Consider the following 9,143-nt stretch of genomic DNA (forward strand, 5'->3'; position numbering starts at 1 on the left):
TGGTTCGGATTTATGACGCTCCAGGATGTCCCGACACACATTAAACCAAGAAGGGCTTGACGAGAGAATTGCGAAGAATCCCAGTAACTTCTTCACGGGAGTGCTGGCAAGCTTTGCAGCGAAGGATGGGAAAGTGCGATTGGAAAAATTTACAGTTTTGCGACACCAGTCCTTGAAAATGTCTGACACACCTGGTATATTATTATTGTGGAATTGTGGAATGCTGAAAAAGCTGTGAATTTATTTTTTCAACATACACCGCACTCGTATTTTCTGATGATGAAAATTGTAAAATCAATATATATTTTCTGCTTTTGTCAATTTTTCTTAAACTTAGCAGACCGACGCTGTACACATAGTTGCCAACTGTAGCGAAACTATTACTTCTGCGGTTACATTATTTGCAGTATTCTATTTACCAAAGTTTTGATGTCATATCTCTGAATTTAGAACTAGTTACGTCAAATTTCAATTAGCATGTCGTAAAGTAATATTAGATATGAATGAATATTATTCTAAATTAAATTAGAACTTTATTACGCCATTACGTCTTTTATTATCAATGTTAATTCTAGAATTTCTTTTAAGATAAACATGAAGATGTTTACTTTACTTGACATAGCACAGTGTGGAACGAATCCAATCTACGTCAGGCTACGTTGGAGATCGGATGAAGGGAGGATTTGATTTTATCAAAATGTACTGGCCTATGGCGTTTTTTGGTTCCTTTATTACATAAAATCATTTGATCAAAACTTACATGTAAACTATTTCATCGTACACATTTTTTCAATTGTGTGAGTTATTTATTATCTTTAGATGCTTCCATTATAATGGTTTTTGGAAACAATGTGCTGCATGTTTTTGTTTGGTTTCATTCAGTGGTCTTTAAGTATAAAAAAATATATATTCACTCATGGTTAATTTTCTGACAGGCTATTGTAATTCAGATGTTACTGAGCTGCTACGGCGACGAAAAATTAGCTCAAAGCGTATAAAGGTCGCCATAAGCGTGATGCAAACGTCAGATATCGTTAAATTATAATCCCTCTCGAAATGCTTTACTTTGAAAATTATGGGCTCTCTCTTGGAAGTTATGCTAAATCTCTGAAATTATGGCCTCTCTTGAAAATTGTGGTTTCTTTCTAAAAATTATAGTCTCTTTTAAAAATTATGGCTTTACTGGAATCTATGCTTTCTTTTGGAAATTATTATTTAAAACAGTCCTACATTTCAACAACTACCTTTCCACAGAGACTGTTATTTATTGCAAATATAACTTGAAATGTGTTTATGTATTTATCAAATGAATAAAACAAGCCATTTGGAAATTAATTACATTGCCATTAAATTAATGAGAAACATTTGACTTCAAGGCTCAAGCAGATTCATTTTGCAACATGTTATAAATAGTTTCCAGTCAAGTAATTTCATTATCATCATCACAAATACTATTTGCTTTGAAGGGAATGTTCCCTGTAATACAAAAAAAATACCCATCCTGACTGACATACACTAGAAGAATAAGTTCCTTAAAATTACAAATTCTACAACAGTCGCTATCATCCTGTGTCATATGCGACCAAATTGCGTACCTAAGACGCGTTTCTAATAAACTATATAGGATTGGTGCTCTTCATTTTTTTTCGTTTATCGAGGTGCTACGACGATTCTCGATTCCGTGACCACCTCAACGGCGATCATTGGCGACAGCAGTAAAGAGAGACAATAATTTTCTAGATAGAGCATAATTTCGTAGATAGTTAAACCATAATTTTACTATAATTGTCTGGAAAGAGACCACAATTTTTAAGAGAGAGCATAATTTTCAAGAAGGACCATTATTCTAAGAGAAAACGTCATTTCCAAAATAGAGCGTAATATCCAAGAGAGCATAATTTTTAAGAGAGACAATAATTTCGAAGAGAGAGACCTTAATTTCCAAGAGAGGCTATTTCACGCGAGACAGACAATAATTTCAAGAGAGAGCATAATTTTCAAAATAGAGCATGATTTGCAAAATATAGCATAATTTCCTAAATATTGCATAATTTCCTAAATATAGCATAATTTCCTAAATAGATCATTATTTTCAAAATATGGCATAGTTTCCAAAGAATACCATAACATTTATTATCGATTCAAACGTCACTTCTGGTCAACCGTCGTACCGCCATGTAGATAAATCATAATACAATGATGTCAAGTACGGAACTTTCAAACATACCGGATGCTACTTACGTCTGGTTATGTAATTGGATTCTACGTTTCTATTATCTATCATGGAAGCTTTTCACTTTGTCAAGATAACATCATGATTATTATCACCTGGAATCTAAGGAAGGTTGTAGGAAACTATTAGGGAACTTGGTTTTAGTTATATACTACGATTTGTGGTGTGATATGTTTTATGCTATTACGATCTTGCTTCTGCACAATGTGTGCCATTTTTTCTTTATTCATTATGAATGATTTAATGAAAGCGCCCACACATAAAGGGGAGGGGTAGATAAAGATAGTTTTTCTGTAATCTTTACAGCTGACACCTAATGATTCTATTTACGCCATTCCATTTAGAAATCCTGCCCTACATCTGTGGTTTTTGAGCCCCCAGAAACCTTGATATACTATCGCAAACACAATTATAAATGACCCTCTTTGAACTCCTTTTTATCATTGAACATCCAATTACGGAATATGAGGTGTTCAATTACATGTCATAACTCTGTCAATTGACGAGGAACATGTAGTAGATTATTCCTATCAGGAAACTATTAGGAAACTCGAGTGGACATAATGAGTTGAAGACTGTCAACAACAGAGTGCGAGTTGATATCATTACCGATCTACCTGATTGATATGACAATAGCCTCTTCCTATCTATATAAAGTAGATTTTAATTACTCCCGCTCTATGTGACCTGTGAACGGATGCATTCGATTGTTTAGTAACGTTCAAGAGGATCAATGATATAGATACTATTGCCATGTGGGTATTTCTACTTTCTTACTTAGCTTGCAGCAGACTGGACCACGGAAAGGTCAATAATTTGGAGCGTTAAAGTTCTTTGAAAATATGAAATTAGATGAAAGGACGCCTCTGTTGATGTCCTGTCTTTATTACCACCATTGCACACCACACACTGATGTTGCCTGTCTTCATTAGTCTAGTCAGCTGAAGTCAATATCTCTGCTTTAAATACTCTTTAATGGTAAGATGGTGATTATATGAAATAAAGGTGTCTTGTATTGCTGTATTTCTTTCCAGGTCTTAAAGGCATATCGCATGTGTGTTGCCAGAACCCACCACTAAAGTAAATCAAAAATAGATTTAGATTTTCTGTTGAGTTTTCAATAAAAAAGAGTTAAAATCAATGTTTCATTACCGTTATAAATAGCTTTTATCATTAGTTGAAGATATCAACGTCATTTGAAAGTAAAGTTGATATCTTAAAATCTAATGCAAATGATGTGCAACTTATCGATACATTAAAAACATATTAATATTCTGCAGTTCAAAAAGAATGTTTTCATAAGCAACAGTACATTTGTTAAAGGCCAACTTGAATGATATCGGTATCATGTTGAAGATAGATCAGCCAGTCAAAGAAAGACAATTAATCAAATTAATGTACATGCTACATAAAATACTCGTTTCTCAGCGAAATAAATGCATAACCCTGAACGTTTTATCGTACGAACGAGACAATAAACAGTTCGATTTCCTAAGTATTATTCCTTACATCACCTGTATAATAATAATATGGATAGATCAAATTGGTTTTGTGCAATAGTCATTTTTTAGAAGTTACCATAAGGAGTTTCAAGTATTCGTATCACTTTTGAAAATGCAACAGGGGATAATTAAGTAATATTTGTGGCACAGTTTTTATCGAATTTTTTTTTAACGAAAATGATCTTGCATCCACCATTTAAAATTGGCATAGTAACGAAACAATGCTCAACACTGATGGGTTTGTTTACAATACATAGACATCTCAGGAACATGAATACAATTTATCTTGTTTTGTTTGTTGTAGCACGTGCTGAGGATGGGGCTAATGTGTCGGTGATGATCTGTGCAGACAACTATAGTCACTCCCCTCTCTGTATACATTTACAGAGCAAATCGTGCTACAACTTCGATTTAAACGATTTATACAGCGGCTTAGCACCGCCCATCGGATTATACAACGAAAAGATCAAAGGATATCAAGTTTTCATGCTTATTTTAACAATCCCTAACGGGAATATTCTATGCAGATATTCCATATGGCTTGAGTCAATTGCCATTTGTACTAGTTATAAGAGCTTCACGTGCAGTGTTCATTCTTAAATGTATAGTAATAAAGAAAATATGGTTTAACAAATATTTAGAAGTCTACACATTTTACACAAGTTAGTTTTACGTTTGTCATTTGCTCCTAAAGTACATAAGCCATATATATAAAGTATATACTTTCTTTAAAAGTTCATATTAGTTAAGTGAATAAATTATAGACCAGAGTCTATTACAGAATCTTATTTCCTTTCAATTTAAAGATGGTATTATGATAATGACAGTGATTACTGACGACAAAACTTGATTATGAATAGGATCTGTCGACGCCAGTGATATTGTCTACTAGTACCAGAAGTCTAAAGAGTCTGGCATCGTCTGGGGGAAAACTTATAAACGTCATTCAACGCCTTCTCTTAGCGTCTCAGAAAGACGGAACAAGTTCATAACGTCATGTCATACAATTACAATACGCTTTTTAATAATAATAATAATAAACTCTTTATTTTTATATGGGTCAGAATTAGGTCCAATACACAAGGACAAGATCCAGTCTAGCATTCATCCCTTGAGGACAATATATTGAATCAATCAAAAAAATATATATATATACAATACCTCGATGAACAAGTTGTTTAACAAATACAAAAGTACATGTGTGTTAAATGAACAGACAATGTTGCTGTGATCAAGTATATAACCACAAAAGAAGTACAAACTCTCACAATTTAAGCAATGCATATATACAGAAAAATACATGTACACAAGTACATGTGTATGGGATGGACAAGTTAATGCTAATGTGATCAAATAAATAACCACAAGATGTAAAGGCACCGAAATACTCATATGAAAATATAAATTCAATTCCAAAATGTAGCCGTATAGGCCAGCGATGTAAGACTACACATTGAATTAATCTAAATATCAAAATACATAAACAACCATTTGCTTGAATGACATTGCAAGCCTTGCAGGATTAATTGTGCAACGAGCGAGAGTCTCTCGAGTACAGTTAGATATAATCTAGCGCTTTAAGTCATTAATACATGATGAAAACATTAATACATGGGAAGATTTATGAGAGGTTTCAATCTAAATGGGTATAAATAACTTCCTCACACTGCTCTTTCTATGCTGTCCATGACGTAATGACATGACTGTGTTAGCAATTATGTCATGACTTGATATTATTATATTCTGAGAATACAAAAATTAAGAATGCCTTATTAAAAATAACCTTTGAAATTATCTCCCTTGAATTCTCGTAACGCCATGTGTATTCACCTTTTTTTAACAAATGCATAACGGCCCAATTTTTTTTCAAACTGAGGCTAGCTAAATGATAATTATTTGTGTGAAAACTAAGTCCATGTATATTTTATATTCTACAGTACGTACTATTCTCCAATTAATGTCTTTGTTTCCCTAATGAGCGCACAGGTGAAATATAAATACATTAGACTTTAATAATATCCTTGTAGAGTTCAAATGGTGGAAAGAGCAACATTTAATCTATAATGTCTGTATTTGATGGTTATAAAAATTATTTCCGACATATGACTCGATGTCTATTAAGACAGGATGGTAATAGGAAGAGTACAGTCGAATATACCTATTATATATTGGATATCATTGCTCAAAAATTGAATGGTCAATTTGAACTCCAGCAGTAATTTTTGGGTCATACGCCCCTCCCCCAACCATATAAAAGGATACTTTCACTTCCAAAATCTCGTTAAATGTTTTTAGGGGAGCACCCCCAATTGAATCCACACCACGACTAGTGCCCTCTAAAATCAGATAATCTAGATGGCCGCCCGCAAATGTAAACATCGCTACGATACTGAAAATATGATCCAACTATCATTCTATAGATACACATTTAGGGAATCTGTAAGCGAAGCCGAGTACATTTGGCCGATTTAACGGAATAAAAGGAGGATACGTGAATTCCTAAATCTATTCGTTTTAGGTTTTGGATTATTAGTTTGTATTTGGTTTTTCTCTAACGGATCCTATCTTTCAAATTATTCTAATTTCAGTTTTATCTCTTGTCTTGTCTTTTAAATTCTCTCGTGGAAACCATGTCTATAGATATTTAAAATGGGTTAGAGAAATGAAATGGAAGCCTTATCGCTGATATCCAATGCATTTTAAATACACTGGACACCATTCTTGTATCTGTTATACATTTCCTGCATAGTACATTAAGAGTTTATATCGATTACTGTGATTTTTTAGATCGAACACTCCCCCATTATTTATTGTGATAGTTATTCACATTCTGTATGTTAAGGTGTATTCATTCAGTCAAAATACGTCAGGAACTCGGCAAACCGATTAACTATTATCAACTCAAGTTATTAATCAGTTTAAAATGCACCATTCTGATAACTCTCGAGTCTTGAGTAATATATGCATACTTTAGATACGGATATTCTGCTCCTTTCTTTAATTTTAGCAACGTTTCAATACACATACATTCTTTATCAAGCATAATATATAATGATCGAAACGCATGCTGTTTGTTTGACTAAACATGAAACAAGATAACCCTGGTCTCCACGAGAACAAAAGATTGTGTTTTCCTTTACCTGAACAATTCCAGCACCTCTCTATCATGTAACATTTAAGCTTTGTATAAAATGCTTTCAGACCGAGTTTATGCAGTTATAAATTGAAGTTTCCACTGAATTAGACCTACATATTTAAGCTGATGTACGTCAATCAATCGTATTGTCTGTGACACAAGCTTTTATCATCGTCATACATTGAGGTTGATATGATGAGCGGGACAAATTGTTACTTTATTATCTTGAACATTGTGTCGTAGCTAGGAGACATTTTGCTTTAATGTCTAGTGCAATATAACGGCGTTAGTGACGGTATAACAATGTTGACTAAGAGTATGAACCAGGATTTTTATTATGTCCAATGTGTTATATAGTGTTTAGAAAAGACTTAACATTGAATGAAATAGAAAGTCTGATTCTGTGTTGGGGTTGCTTTTAAGTTTTTGATGCCGGTGATTTCTTTGAAGAATTTGATTTGATCTTCGAAATATATGACGTCATCAAACTCACAATTGCATATAAGTAACGATATATTGTTATTTAAAATTCTACAAAAGTGTTTGAAAAAATATTAGGTTTGGAAAGCTCCGCCTTATAAAAGATATGGAATCAGGCGTGGTAACACTAAACATACGGATGTAACCTCGATAACCAAAATGAGGAGCCTATATTTTGTGAACGTGAATTCTTCCCATGTTAGCACAATTATATGATCAGTAAGAGAGTGTTTTTTGGTTTAAGTCTGGGTTGTACTTGTCTGTTTTGGAAGTAAAGTACGTAAGTACTCTTTCCTTTTCAAATGGTTAAGATTGTCGTGTTGCTTGGGTTTTTATAAACTTTCATTGTGTCCATTGTCAAGTTGTCATTTTGTTGGTTCTTTTTTGTTCCTAAGGTGTTTGTGTTAGCGAAACTAAGTCGTCAGCCGGAAGAACATATTTATTGCTATACACACTACATTTTCGGAAAGAATATCCAACCAACCAGCGGAAGTGCAGATAGTCTATGCCTCAAGGCCATTATTCTTAATTTTATGGAAATGTCTCTTGCAGGTTGGCTCATAACGGAGTCGAGTCTTGTTCATCTGTATTTACTTTCCGTATCTAGGTACATAGGAAAATAACGAGTCGTGAGTTGAATAATACATAATGTATTTGTAATAAAGAATTGAATCCACATTCATCCCAGATCGGAGATTCATTATCTATTGTTCATCAAAGATTACTTGCCTAACCGCTGTACAAGGAAAATTCATTTATGTCACCGCCTAGTAGATTTGAAAACTTATGCAACTCTTGCACTCTTGAAATAGAGTTCAACTCGATAGCACTAAGTCTTAAGCTATTTGAATTGATTAATAGAAGATCACGCTTGCAAATCTTCAGTCATTACGAGTAAGTCTTTGTTAATAAAAAATATGCAAGGTGCTGGATTGAGATTTTGATTTAAATCTTAAGTTAATAAACGGGAAATCTTGTGAATGTAGGCTGAATAACGCTTCGGGAAACCGAATAAAAATACGTCATAGTTAATCATACACAAACAGAATGTCTTTCATTTTTAATTTGTAATCTTCAAACGAAGAAGATAAAAAGCATGTTTAAACGCCTACTAACATATTACTTAAACCATTGATTGATCTATGACGACAATTGAAATTCCTAAACAGTATGTTTATTAGTATTTCAAGTCTTTTCTGTTTTTCTAAGACGATAAAAATTCATCGAGCTTCATCTTTCATCAAATGATTTCGAAATATATTACTGTGCTTTAGAATCCATTTAATTTCCATTTTGTAATTTCGCTTTGATTTTTACCTATGGTTGCGCATTGGTGATACATCTCTAAAATTTGCGTAATTTTAAAATTTATTGGTTGGTATTGGTTTCCTGGACAGTATTCCATTATGTTTAGTATTTGAACAAGGGTTAGTTTTTTGCAAGAGCTATGGTGAATATGATTATTAGTTTTGTGGTCTAATGATAATTGAAGCAGTAAGCTTTACTTTCCGTGAGATTCAAAAGACGTTTTGTAGACTTAGTATGGTGTTTGGAAAGAAGTACTATTCCATTATGATGTCACAATAATAAATACTAGCAAAAATATTGCATTATGTTATTAAAATTGGTATATATTTCATTGTTTGGTGAGATTGCTGATATTTAGCATTGTTTATTCCATCAGTATTGTAGTGGACACCTATTACAGCTCTTGTTTAAATGAAATGAAATGAATGGAGTTTTACGTCCTACTTCAGCTCTTGTTTAAGACCATTAACAATTGCTTTTTGCT

Source organism: Lottia gigantea (genome assembly GCF_000327385.1).
Source record: "Lottia gigantea unplaced genomic scaffold LOTGIsca_3, whole genome shotgun sequence".
Taxonomy (NCBI): domain Eukaryota; kingdom Metazoa; phylum Mollusca; class Gastropoda; family Lottiidae; genus Lottia; species Lottia gigantea.